The following is a 13,360-nucleotide window of genomic DNA, read 5'->3' as shown; positions in this document are numbered from 1 at the left end:
CAGGTTCTTTACACGAAGCCACACACTGGCCCTTCTTCTGAAGCTGAGCCCAGGAACTTGGAGCTTCAGGGACCAGGAAGAAAACATTAAACCTAGAGCTTTTGGGAGCTACAAAGGGCTTGGGAGTGATTTAGGAGGGAAGTTGGTAAGTCTTTTAAATCCCACTTTTGATTTATCTCCCCACAGACAAGCAAAGTTAGAGCCACAGTGGGTCATGTGTAGAATTTCCAGCATTTCCTCAGCATCTCTTATGTGCCAGTATGTCATATAGCCAGGGATGGGGACCTTCAGGAGAATGAACAAGGCCCCAGATCTGGAGAAGCTTGGGGTCACACCCAGGTGTAACCCAGGCCAATAGTCCCCACAAGCAAACTCCACTTTCGGGGCTCGTCTGTGAGTCTGGCAAAGGCACAGGCACTGAGGAAAGACAGTCGGAATCAGACCCAGGTGGCCAACGTGGTAGACCAGTCTCATGTCTGCCACCGACCCCAGACCTTTCTACAGGAACTGTCCCCACTGATGAAGGGCTGGGCCCAGGACCCTGGGCTTTATTCCACCTGACCCTGAGCTCTTGCCTTATCATCCACCTCTGTAACCAAGGAGTGGGGCTGTCCCTGGAGGCCCTGGGTGACAGAGGGCTGCACCATGCCCGCTCTCCTCCACGACAGCCAGAGCAGTGTGTGTGAATCAGCTCACCCACTCGGACATCACCAGAGCATCATATCATTTTTCACCCATTGCTTTTTCACCCGGGCTCTGTGGACTGTCCTTTTCTCCTGGCAATTTAGAGGAAGCCAGACAAGGGCATGAGTAGCCAAAGGTGAAAAGAAGTGATTGGGAGGAGGAACAATGAGGAAGCCTGAGAAGGCAGGATGGAAGGGCAGGTGCAGGTGCAGCCTAGATGGTGGAAGAGCCTGGAATGAAGGTTGCCAAGGCCACCACAGTCCCCAAAGTCAGACAGTCCCTCTCCTCTGTGAGGCCCGATCCCATTCTGGCTCCTGTCTTCTGTATCAGTGAGATGTTCTGTATTGCTCCGTAGGGAGCATTAACAGACTTAAAAAAAATGCCCCCGACTTGAGTGTGCTTGAAAATGCTTGTGTTCTGCAAACAAATGAGGCAAAGGGCAACTTTGCAAGAAGTCCCCTGCCTCTGCTTAGCACAAAAAACCCCAAGCGTGATGTGATTCCAAGGAGATCCGTAAGGCCTCCCTGCAGAAGACAAAGGGGCTCTGCTTTCCTGAGCCCTTTGCCCCTTTTGGAGGATAGAGGGTGAACCCATAGCTGTTTCCACGAGAGGCACTTATTTATTTATTTATTTATTTTCCCACAATCAGTTTGCCAGCATCCAGAGACAGCAATGTAGTACAGCAGACGTTAAAGTAGAGCAGGACCACACAACCTGAGCCTCCCTAATTAGCTGTGAGTGAGATTAGCCAAGTCATTTAAGTCTGCGTCCTAGTTTTCTTGTCGGAAATAGAGGACAAATGATATTTGCCCTACCTGCCTTGAAGATTATGTATGAAGATCATATGGGAAAATAGGCACAAGAAGCTTCAGAAATGCATGTGTAAGAGCTGCACAATTTCATGAAACATGAAAGTGGAAGGAGTGAGGGTAGCATCATCCACATCAACCAAAAGAGAAGTCCCTGTCACCCCTCTGCTGCCAAGTTTAATGACCTCAACACTAAAGAAGTCAAAAGATAAATGTCTGAATCCACCCCCCCCACACCAAAAAAAAAAAAAAAAATCCATGGATTCCTGACAACCCCAAAGTCTCTGTTAATCCCCACAAGGACGTTAGCAGAACTGGAGACTGGCCCTGTAACAGTGGTCCACTTTATGCTTTGAATTTAGCCCTTGCTGCTCAGCCACTGCAACTTATTTTTAAAATGGACGTGTTTCTTTCTCTTCCTCTCTCCCAGCTCCTCCCTAATATCTCTCCTCCCTAATCTCAGGGGAAACAGTATTACCTTTCTTTTCCATTTTAGGCAGAGTTATCTGTCCTTGAGTACACACCCTCCAGAGGAATAAAGTAATCCAGTCTTTGGGAATGGCACTAGAAGATCTCAGAAAAAGACTATCTTCCAAATTAACAATTAAATCACAATGCCAACATATTGTGGAATGTAGCCTTTGAGTCACCTCTTTAAAAGCCCCCTGTTCCTGCTGATGGGCAGAAACACAGCCTTTGACACAGGAGTCTCTGTGTTTCTCCTTTGCTAGCAAAGTAATAAACCTTTTTTTTTTTTTCAAAACAATATCCTCATTATTGGATTGGCATCAGAGACGGGGACCCTCCTTTGTTCCCTCCATCTCCTCTCTATAGGTGATATAGAGGAGACAGATGCAAGGACACTTCTAGTTGCAAGTAACTACACCACCACCCCAAAGTGGCTTAAACAATAGTGAATTATGTACAAGTTCCAGTTCCAAAGTTTGTTAACTTAGTGGTGGAAGATCCAGCAAAGGCGGGCAGTGACCAAAGGAGGCAGATTTAAAAAGGCCAGCGAATGAGGCTTTATTTGAGATATCACTCCCTGGTGGAACTCGATCAGATGGACAGAGTGGACAAGAGAGAAAGGTCTGAGGAGAAACTGTGTGGGGCTGGGGATGCGGCTCAAGCGGTGGCGCGCTTGCCTGGCATGCGTGCAGCCTGGGTTCGATCCTCAGCACCACGTACAAAGATGTTTTGTCTGCCGAAAACTAAAAAAAAATAATAAATATTAAAATTCTAAAAAAAAAAGAAAAGAAAAAAAGAAACCGTGTGGGAGCTTGACTGGAATGGACTTTTATGGGGCTTACAGCAGGAAGGGAAGGGCTTAGGACAGGAAAAGGTGTTTTTAAAGTCCCTTATCCCCGTTGGAGTTGGTCAGGGGAGTTGGCTGAACTCCAGGATTGGCCAGGGAGTCCTGCTGATTGACAGGCGTTAGTCAGGAGATCCCACTGATTGATAGGCGTATCTGTAGGCGCCTGATTGATGTTTCTTTCCAGCTTGGGCTGCTTTTTCCCAAGTCACCGCCACCGACCTGACAAGTGGCACATCAATGTCTTGAAAGACTCAGAACTTCAGGTTCCCTTTCTGCCTTTTTTTTTTTTAAAGAGAGAGTGAGAGAGGAGAGAGAGAGAGAGAGAATTTTTAATATTTATTTTTTAGTTCTCGGCGGAAACAACATCTTTGTTGGTATGTGGTGCTGAGGATCGAACCCGGGCCGCACGCATGCCAGGCGAGCACGCTACCACTTGAGCCACATCCCCAGCCCCTGCCTTCTTTCATATGTCACCAGATGTCCTCAGACCTACTGCAAACTCTAACCACAACCAAAGCCAGGAGGGAAGATTTTTCTCAATAGTCTCTCTCTCTCTCTCTCTCTCTCTCTCTCTCTCTCTCTCTCTCTCTCTCTTTTTAGTGCAGAAAATGTTTGGGAACGCTGCCCTCCTCCCACTCCCACAGTCCACATAGATCCAGCAACAGGAGAGGCTGGAAGAGTCCCAGCCTCTCTGGAGAGAGGCATCCCTGATTGCAAGGAGGAAGGACAGGGACAGGCTGGCATGGAGGAGACAGCTACCGGGTTGATGAGAGGCTCTGGATGTAGGGAGTGATTTGGGTGCAAGGATATAGTTCCTTCTTGTTAAATGAAGCAGGAGGAATTTCTTCCAGAGTAGTAACTGGAAATATGAAATCACTGCAGGACCTAAGGAAATTCTACTGTCACCCCGAAGGATGGACCACCAAGTAAGCAGTGCTCTGATTTGGGGATTTAACCAGGGGTAACAGAAAAGTACTGTGAAGCAATTTATGGCTTGCCAACGTCTGTTGCTACTGCCTTTCTCCTTGTGCCATCTTCTTGTGGAGATAAAGTTATACTTTACAGTCCAGCGGCATGGCCCACCTTCTTCATGGAAATCCTGCTGAGTTCCCAAGCAGTGTGGTCTGTTCCCCTCCTGAGCTCCCACAGCATTTCGTGTGTCCCTTCTCTAGGCTGCATCATCTTCTGGTATTTTCTAATTTTTGCATGTTCAGTTTTGGCAATTGAGGCCTTAAATCAGTGAGGTGTCCACTGGGAGCCAGTTCCCTGATCTATAAAATGAGATCCATGATACTCTTCGTGGTTAGAGCAAACAGATACAGTAGATCTGGGGGGCCCCCAGGACAAGCTCAGGATGCCAGTTCCCTCTCTCCTGCCTCCCAGAGGACCATTCTGCTCAGGAACAGTGGGATTTGTACTCTTCTGCTCTTTCAGAGAGGAACACAGTAGCAGTAGCCCCTGGAGGACATCTCTGTCTCCTGCGTGTTGTGTTTGATTGCTGCACACACTGACCTCTGTGGGGGTCTGACCATTTGCAGAGAGGAGCAGCAGCAGCAACCGTGGCTTTGAAGAGACGAAGGACTCACACAGGTACGCCTAAGAGGGCCCACTGCAGTCCACTTGCCCTAGAACATCCAGATCTCTGCCTATTTTTAGGATCAGAGTTAATTTTCTGGCTTGATGTGAGCAGCCAGGATGGGGGAGGTCGTTAAAAGTAGATAGTGTTTCACTCTGAATATAAATCCCAAAGAACTGAAAACACAGAGGACATATGTTGCACACCCATTTCCCTTGCACCATATTCACATAGTCAAAGGTGAAAATTCACCCAAGTATCCATCAGCAAATAAGTGCATGGACAAAAGGTAGAGTATGCATACAACAGAACATGATTCAGCCTTAAAAAGAAATGAAGTTCTGTAATCCCAGCAACTTGGGAGGCTGAGCAAGAGGATCAGAAGTTCAAAGCCAGCCTCAGCAAATTAATGTGGCCCTAAGCAAGTTAGTGAGACCCTATCTCAAATGCAAAATAAAAAGGGTTGGGGATGTGGCTTAGTGGTAAAGCAACTCTGGGTTCAATCCCCAGTACCAAAAAAAAAAAAAAAAAGAAAAAAAAAAAAAGAAAAAAGAAAGAAAAGAAATGAAGTTCTGATACATGCTATAATATGAATGAACCTTGAAAGTGTTATGCTAAATGAAATACGGCAGACACAAAAGGACAAATATTGTGGGTTTCCACTTATATGAGATTCTTAGAATAGTCAAATTCATAGAGACAGATTAGAGCAGATCAGAGTGTACCAGGGGTGGAAGAGGAGTGGGCCATGAGGAATTTTTGCTTAATGGTTACGTAGTTGCTGTTAGGAATGATGAAAAAGCTGTGGAACTAGATAGCTGTGGTGGTTGCACAACCTTGTGAATGTAATTGATGCCAAGGAATTGTACTCTTAGAAATGGCTAGAATGGAAATGTTTATATTGTTAATTTTTTTTAAAATTAATCCTGTAATATACCACAAAAAGCTTATTAATTCAATTCTATTTCATATGGGTCAATTATATGATAACATGTGAATTATATCTCAATGAAACTCTTTTTAAAAAAACATAGATGTTTACTATAATTTTTTATTCTGAGTCGAGAGCTGTGTATATTTGAAGACCAAAAAAAAAAAAAAAAAAAATTACTGGGCAAGGATGCTACATTTTTAGCCACGATTTCCCTCCAGACTCTCATCTGGAGAGAAGTTGTCAAGGATACATGGTCACCAGCAAAGTTTCTAGGTCAAATCCAGGTTTGCTGCAGAAGGATGCAATCCCCTAGAACTATGACCATGCCAGGTGGCAGTTACAGACACGCTCCCCTCCCCCACCTCCAGCTCAGGTAAGGCAGGGGTTGAACACAGCTCAAGGAGCAGAAAGGGCTGAGCCTAATCAACACATATATGAAAAATTTTTCAATATCTCTAGCAATTAGAGAAATTAAAACTACTCTAAGATTTCATATCACTCCAGTCAGAATGGCAGCTATTAAGAATACAAACAACAACAAATGTTGGTGAGGATGTGGGAAAAAAAGCATACTTGTACATTGCTGGTGGAACTGCAAATTGGGGAAACCAATATGGAAAGTGGTACAGAGATTCCTTGGAAAACTGGGAATGGAACCACCATTTGACCCAGCTATCCCACTCCTCGATCTGTACCCGAAGGACTTAAAAACAGCATACTACAGGGACACAGCCACATCAGCGTTTATTGCACCACAATGTACAATAGCTAAATTGTGGAACCAACCTAGATGCCCTTTAGTAGATGAATGGATAAAGAAAATGTGGCATATATACACAATGGAATATTACTCAGCATTAAAAGAGAATAAAATCATGGCATTTGCAGGTAAATGGGTGGAGCTGGAGAATATAATGCTACATGAAGTAAGCCAATCCCAAAAAACCAAATGCTGAATGTTTTCTCTGATATAAGGAGGCTGATTCATAATGGGGATGGTGGGGGAGAATGGGAGGGAGAAATAGATGAACTTTAGATAGGGCAAAGGAGATGAACGAAAGGGGACGGGGCACGGGGGTAGGAAAGATGGTGGAAAGAGACGGACATCATTACCCTAAGTACATGTATGGAAACAACGAATGGTGTGACTCTACTTTGTGTACAACAAGAGACAGAAAAATTGTGTTTTATTTGTGTAATATGAATTGAATTGCATTCTGCTGTCATATATAACAAATTAAAATAAATAAAATTTTTAAAAAGATTTTTAAAAAAAATCCTGATTCAGGATGTGGCGTGGGCAGGAGGAGGGGCCATAGGAAGCCACCCGGCCCTTTCTGCCTACTGGATTCATTTTGCTGGGCTGGCTGCAGAGCAAAGATGCGAGACCAGAATGTTGTATGTGTCTACAACCTCTCGTTATTTTTTAAGCTCCACCACTGTAGAAGTAGTACGTAGCTCAGGTCCTAGGGTAGGTGCTTCTTTCTGACCCAAGTGTTCATGGAACAAATCAATTTACCCTAAGTCATTCATTCATTAAGGAACCTGATTGGCATAGCGCAGGAGGCAGGAACTCAGAAGCCTCTAAGAGGCAGGTGTGGGACATCTGGGAGAAGGAAGCAAACCCCACAAGAACTGGTCAACTGGCCAAGGGAGAGCCTGGCAGTTCACTGCCACCACGAGGCTCCAGCCATTTACTGCCATGTGGGAAAGTGGCCTTGTGTTGTCAGCCTTTCTGAAGTTTAAAGAGAAGCCAGAAAAAGCTTTCTTAGGTGAAATTTCTTACTATTTAGTTCATTGTTGGCAACTATCTCATTTTTTTTAAAAAAGAAAGAAAATGAAAGCCAGTTTCCTGGCCTAACAGTACATATCTGCAGGCTATTACAGCCTGGGACCTGCTGAGTTTTGACATCTGTTTAAACACAATCATTGTGATCAGAAACTGACCCTGGGCTGATAGCATGGAAACTGATACCTGCACGTGGGCCAGAGGAACGAACACACAGCATCAGGCCACCTGCTTCAACTTACTACTGCTGGATTAAAAAATGTACTGCCATTTATTTTGATTCAGTGGGGATTTTTCAACCATCTTGTTTCAATCTCACATTGGATATCCCAACAATGACTATGACGGGGATGGTCAAAGAACACACCAAGAGGACAAAGGGATCCTTCCAAGGGCAGCATCGAGTAATTCAATGTAGAGGATGTGCCTCTTTGGGAATCACACTCAGGACTTCTGACCCTGCCCATCCCCAGAATGCAGGCAAAGGGCTTCAGTGTCGGATAGATGTGGTTACCAGTTTAACCTCAGGCAGCTGTGAGTTCATAAACCATAAGGCCTCATCCCACCAAATGCTGAACCTGTTCCTCCCTGCCTCACACATCTTCCCCAGGCTTCACCTTTGCTTAGCAGGTCCAATTTAAAAAAAAAAAAAATCTTGATTAGAGATAGATTTGTAGCACAAGCCAAAACTCAGCTTCATATTCAATAGTTGACTCACTTCTTAACAACAGGCTATTTTTTAAGATAAATTTTATAAGTTTCCAAAATAATACTGGTCGTTGGCATTTTTTCTTTATACAAGAAAGGCAGGGGTGTAGGTAGGGACCAACCGGGACAGATATAGGCAGGTGAGCAGTCACCCAAGCAAGGCAAAGGCTCAGGGGGAGCACCTGCTACCAGGGAGCAAGAGAAAAAGAGAGAGAGGGGAGAGAGAGAGAAAGAGAGAGTGCACACAAGCACCCTATGTGAGGATCCAGGTAGAGGAAAGCTAAATAAATTGTTCTAAGCTTTCATGGGATTCTGTGCAGTTTAGTTATAGCCAACTCATATGGTTCAAAGACTACCACAGACTGTATACTTCTAATAGAAAGTAAACGAAACACAGCAATTTATAATTGCTATAATATCAAAAATCTCAGATAATTTAATATAGGGAAATCTCATAGTTTAAGCACGCACACATCATGCATTATGGTAAATCTGTCTTTCACCTGCTTGGTTCAGGACGTTTTGAGATGTACTTACATCCCTCGCCTTTTCTTCCCCCCATGGGCAACCTTTTACTGCCCTATTTGGTCAAAGGAGTGGCCTTGACCCTATTCAAAAATCTTTTGAGCCTTGCCCTGAAGGATCATGTGTCCCATAAAGAAGATTATCTTTGGGTTCCGTTGTTTGCTGGAATTGTTTTTCCTGTCTGAGAAGTTGTTGAAGTGACAGCTTCCTGTGTCCACTGGCTCTGTCTCCTGGGCACAGCCAAGGTGAATACAACCTAATGACTACAGCGGATGCCATGGCAGATATCCCAGGTTGGAGACAAGAGGCTGCGAGGGGAAGATGACATTCCAAATAGCGCAGCAGGCATTTGGAGGTTTGTCCCAGGAAATTCTGGAGGACATGCAGATTGCTGCCAGCTGCAGTAGCTTTGGGGCCTTGTGGATGGACAGCCTGAGAGGGGACAGAAGGCCGAGGAATCAGGTCAAGTTCTACCCAGGAAGCAGTCAGCAATAGTGGCCTATGGTCCTCAACCCTGCTGCCTGAAAAATGGGTAGAGACCTGTCAAAATATTTATAAAGACAATTATTTTTCCCTAGTGTTCTTGTCTTGCTCAATTCCCAAGTCCAAGGACAAGGTGTGCTGTCTGGATGTCAGAAAGCGAAGATTCCATTCTTTCATCATCCTTATTTTTAGTCGTGGGGACAAGGGGATTGAATTACTATGCTATCATCCCCTTGGGCTGAAATCCATCTGCTCCTAAGCAAGAAAAGTTAGGGCTGCTTTTTTTTCTCCCATAACCCTATTTGGGGGGAATAAGTATACTCCGAAAGCTACTTTTAAATAATTTGGATTTGCTAATCTGTGAGTGATCGTGTTATTTTCCTTGCTCTAGCTTCATCTTCTCCATCATCATTGCTCTCCACATCATTTCATTTCCCCCCACCTGCACACCTACCACCTAGGGAATGTTGTTTTTAAAAGTCATCTTTCCTTTAATAGAGAACTGCGCAGTGCCAGAGCCGCAAGGAGACGCTGGGGGAGGTGGAGCATTGTGCTCGTCATGGAATCTGGAGAGCAAGCTGGGGGTTTGGGAATTCGACAGTCAGCAAAGGGGCTGGTCCCTTTTTTGGAGACCCATCAGTCCTCCAGATCAGATCAGAATACACTCCTGATCTGCCTGCTGTCTTCCTGGGGTGGCTTTGACCTTTCCAGCAGGGCGTGTCACAGTGGCAAGCTTCCCATTGGCTCACTGAGCCTCATTCGAAATCAGATGAGTAATTATGTCTTTCTGGCTTCCCAGCCATTCCGATGAGCCTACTTTGCCTAACCAGAGCCAGCAGGAACTGCCTCAAACTCTCTGCATCCCTCTCCACCTAACCTAAAAAGCTTGTTTGACGAGAAGGTAAATGTTAATTACTCAAAGTAGCTCTCTTTGTGGAATCAGGGTTCTGCCATCGCCCCTCTCCATCCTCTTGCCTCTGCCCCATCTTTCTTCTTCCTTGTCAATTTGTGTGATAATTATGCCTTGGTTTTGAATCAACTTATATCTTTTCAGTTAGTGTCACACCCTTAAGATCTGAGAAAGGACTTCAGAGATGAGATGGGGTGGGAGCTGGGGGTAGGGCAGGCTGGAGTGCTGGCCTGAGGCCATGAAGATGAAAATGCTTCCCAAGAAAGGGATCCTGCCCGGATCCCCTCACCAGCTCCCTTCCCATGAGAAAAGAGAGGACAGAGCCAGATGAATCTGCTGCATGGTAGAAATGACTGAACTTGGCTCTCATGAGCAGACTTGATGAATGTTGGCGGAAGGTATGAGCCTGACACCTTGCTCACACCCATCCTACATCTCCTTTCTAGATCAGTACCTCTCAAAGAGTTTTAATCACAGATTCTCCACTTGATCCAAAATGTAGGCAGAATTCCACTGTTCAGAGCCAATAAAAGCTGAGTAGCTGGGGGCAAGGGACTTGATGTAGGGGTGTAATGGGTTTCCTTCTTTCTACCCTTTGTCCCTCTAGTACCCCACACCAGACATCCAAAAACCATTGCTCCCCTAGCCCACACCACCTCCTTTGATCAGAAGGACTCTGTAATCTTAGCCTCCCCGGCCTCCCATCCCCCTTACCCAGCCAGAAAGCAAGACAGATGTTCCCAAGTCACTGAGCTGAAATTCAAATCAGAGACATTCCTAGGGGCTGTTTACTTGGTGTCCCATGCTTAACAGGTTCTTGTGTGACCTCTGGCTGAATCCTGCCTCTGATGGGCCAGCAGACCATGCCAGGAAGTAGACCTGGCACTGGGTGGAGGTAGACACGTCGTATCTGATACTTCGCCACCTGCCTGATGATTTCCCATGTGGCTCCCTCTTGCAGACAGATTCCTGGCTCTGTTGTTTGGGGTTTCCTCATGTTCCTCACTCTTGCTATATGAGTCTCACTAGAGAAGCATCTCAAATTTCACAGTAGGGATTTGGGGGAGGAAAGAAGATATGGAAATGTTGATTGCCAAGAAAATCCTGTTTTCTTGTGAAAAGGCTGGGCAGCACTTAGGAAGCTTCCAGCAGAGCTGCATCCCTTTCACTTAACCTAAGAAGCTTGTTCAACTAGAGAGCCAAAGACACCTTGTCATCTTGACATCTTGACATCTCCTGGAGGCAGTGGAGGGGGAAGTGAACAGAACTTGAAATCTGCAGCCAGGCTCTGCTTCCAGATCTGCCATGAGTGGTTCCAGTGACCTGTGCAAATGCCTTGATTTTCTAAACGTGGCCTATATTTTCAACCCCATGAAAAGATGGTCTCCAAGGTCTCTTCCAGCTCTTCCTTTATGTTTAACAACACAAAAGCACTGAGAGGCAAATTCCATTCTATTTTGCAAGCAGATCATGATGGGTAAGGCCTGGGTCATAAATCACCTGGGTCATAAATTGGGTCTCCAGCATTACTGCTCATTTCTAAACCAACACATAGGTTTAGCTCCACGTGATCAATGAGGCAAACATTTCCTCATCATTAGGAGCCCTGAGTAATTCATTACTAACTAACAAGGTAACCTTGAGAAAGACTGCTTAAATTCCTTACCATCTAACGGGGAGAACATTCAATCTGCCTACCTTCGAGGGCTATTGAACAATGAAATCAAATTAACTGTGTATGTGAATATAGGAATATACAAGGTACTAGGTCAATCGTTGTCCTGAAAACACATAGCAAAGGGTATAAAACAACTGAAATTAAGAACACTGGCTCTGGAATTGATTGGGTTCAGATCACGGCTCAGCCAATTCCTGAAAAGATGACCAGGAACAAATTACTTAGCCCCTCTGTGTGTCAGTTTTCTCATCTATAAAGTAAGAATATTGATTCATAGGGTTGTGAATTATATAAAAGTACTACTTAGCATATAGTAAATGCTCAAATAAATGTCTCCTATTATAGAGAGCTCCATATTCTTCTGGTCAGAGTACATTCATGGATTCCCAGAGCCCTCTTATGCACATGGAAATGAATTACTTACTTTGGACTTTGGCAGTCTTGAAGGGAAGCCTGGGGTTCAGCATCCCCCCTCCAGCAGAGGTGGTGCTGGATTTCCTATTCAGCCCCAGTTGACTATAAGACCTCATGCAGCTCCCTCAAAAAGAAAGACTATCAGAGTGATCTGTCTTACAACTGTTTGGATTGCTTCTTTGAGATATTCTAGAAGCAACCCTTACTCCTTGATTCCTGGTTGTACAGCCTACTCCAGAGGAGAACATGAGCGCGCGCATGCACGCGCGTGTGCGCGCGCGCGCGCGCGCACACACACACACACACACACACACACATGTTGCAGAATCAGAAAGAAGTTGAAGAAACAACTTCTCAGGGTTCGAAGAGCTCTCCTTGGAAGGTATGGAGGATTATTTTTGCTTCAGATATCTTTTTTTTAATATTTATTTATTTATTTATTTTTTAGTTCTCGGCGGACACCAGGCGAGCGCGCTACCGCTTGAGCCACATCCCCAGCCCTGCTTCAGATATCTTTAAAGAATGTTTCCTTTGCCTTTAATTTTCCTAGCTGGAAACATAAAGATCCCCCTCCTTGAATCAAGAGGAAGTGGGCACTTGTTAAAGGAGTTTTATTTCCATAATGCAGTCTATTTTCTTCAGAAAAGCTCTTGATTGGAAGCAGTTGTTCTTGATCCCTTTGTTTGCCCCCAGGCTGGAGAGGGCATGCATCCAGCCTGCAGTGCCCTTGCTCTGCCATTGTGGAGAGCGTCACCTGAGCCCATGAGTGCCCGCCCCCAAGGGGCTGACCAGACTGCTTGGCAAAGAGATGGGGGAGAGAAGTGGTTTTAGCCACCCATCAACTCCGTTGCTCCTCTAGTGACTCTAATTCACTGTCCTGAGATGCTCCTTTGCAGAAACGTGCCTAGAAGGGTGCCCTCCAGAGCAGGAGGACTGGAAAAGAAAGTGGCTTCGGATTCTGAGTGACTTCAGTGTTTGGTCAGCTGCTGGCTGGATTTCCACGCTTGACCGCAGCATCTCGTCAATGACACATTCACGTCCAGCCAGAATGTAATCCTTGGCTCTGAGTCTGGATTTCCTAACACCAGATGTGAGCTGTGAATGGCATGCAGCAGGGACTGTTTCCTGGTATTTGCTCAGCTGGCATGGAGACCTTGTTCCTTAAATCAGATCCCGAGCCAGACCTTGGACTCTGTCACCCCAGTTTCCACAATTGGGCCACAAGTAAGTCCTAGGGCAAGAATTAGCATGATCCATTCTCAACTCTTACCAAGGACACAGTGGACAACCCCAGGAAGCCTCTGGGTTAGGAAAAATCTGACAGAGCACTTGTATCGTGCTATCCTGCTCACATGGTCCCCAGCATATGACTTAGGTCAGATTCCTTAAGGAAAGAATTTCTCTCTTTATACTTTCCTGAAAGGATTGGGCATTGAGGTTTTCTCTGTGGAGGTCAAAATTATTTGCAGACTTTATCTTTTCTAACCTTAATTTTTTTTTTTCCATTTAACATCTTTTCTGAAGTGGAGTCCATG

Source organism: Spermophilus citellus (assembly GCF_964194105.1).
Source record: "Spermophilus citellus genome assembly, chromosome: 13".
In the NCBI taxonomy this organism is placed as follows: Eukaryota; Metazoa; Chordata; class Mammalia; order Rodentia; family Sciuridae; genus Spermophilus; species Spermophilus citellus.
Note: the sequence above shows the minus strand (reverse complement) of the source record.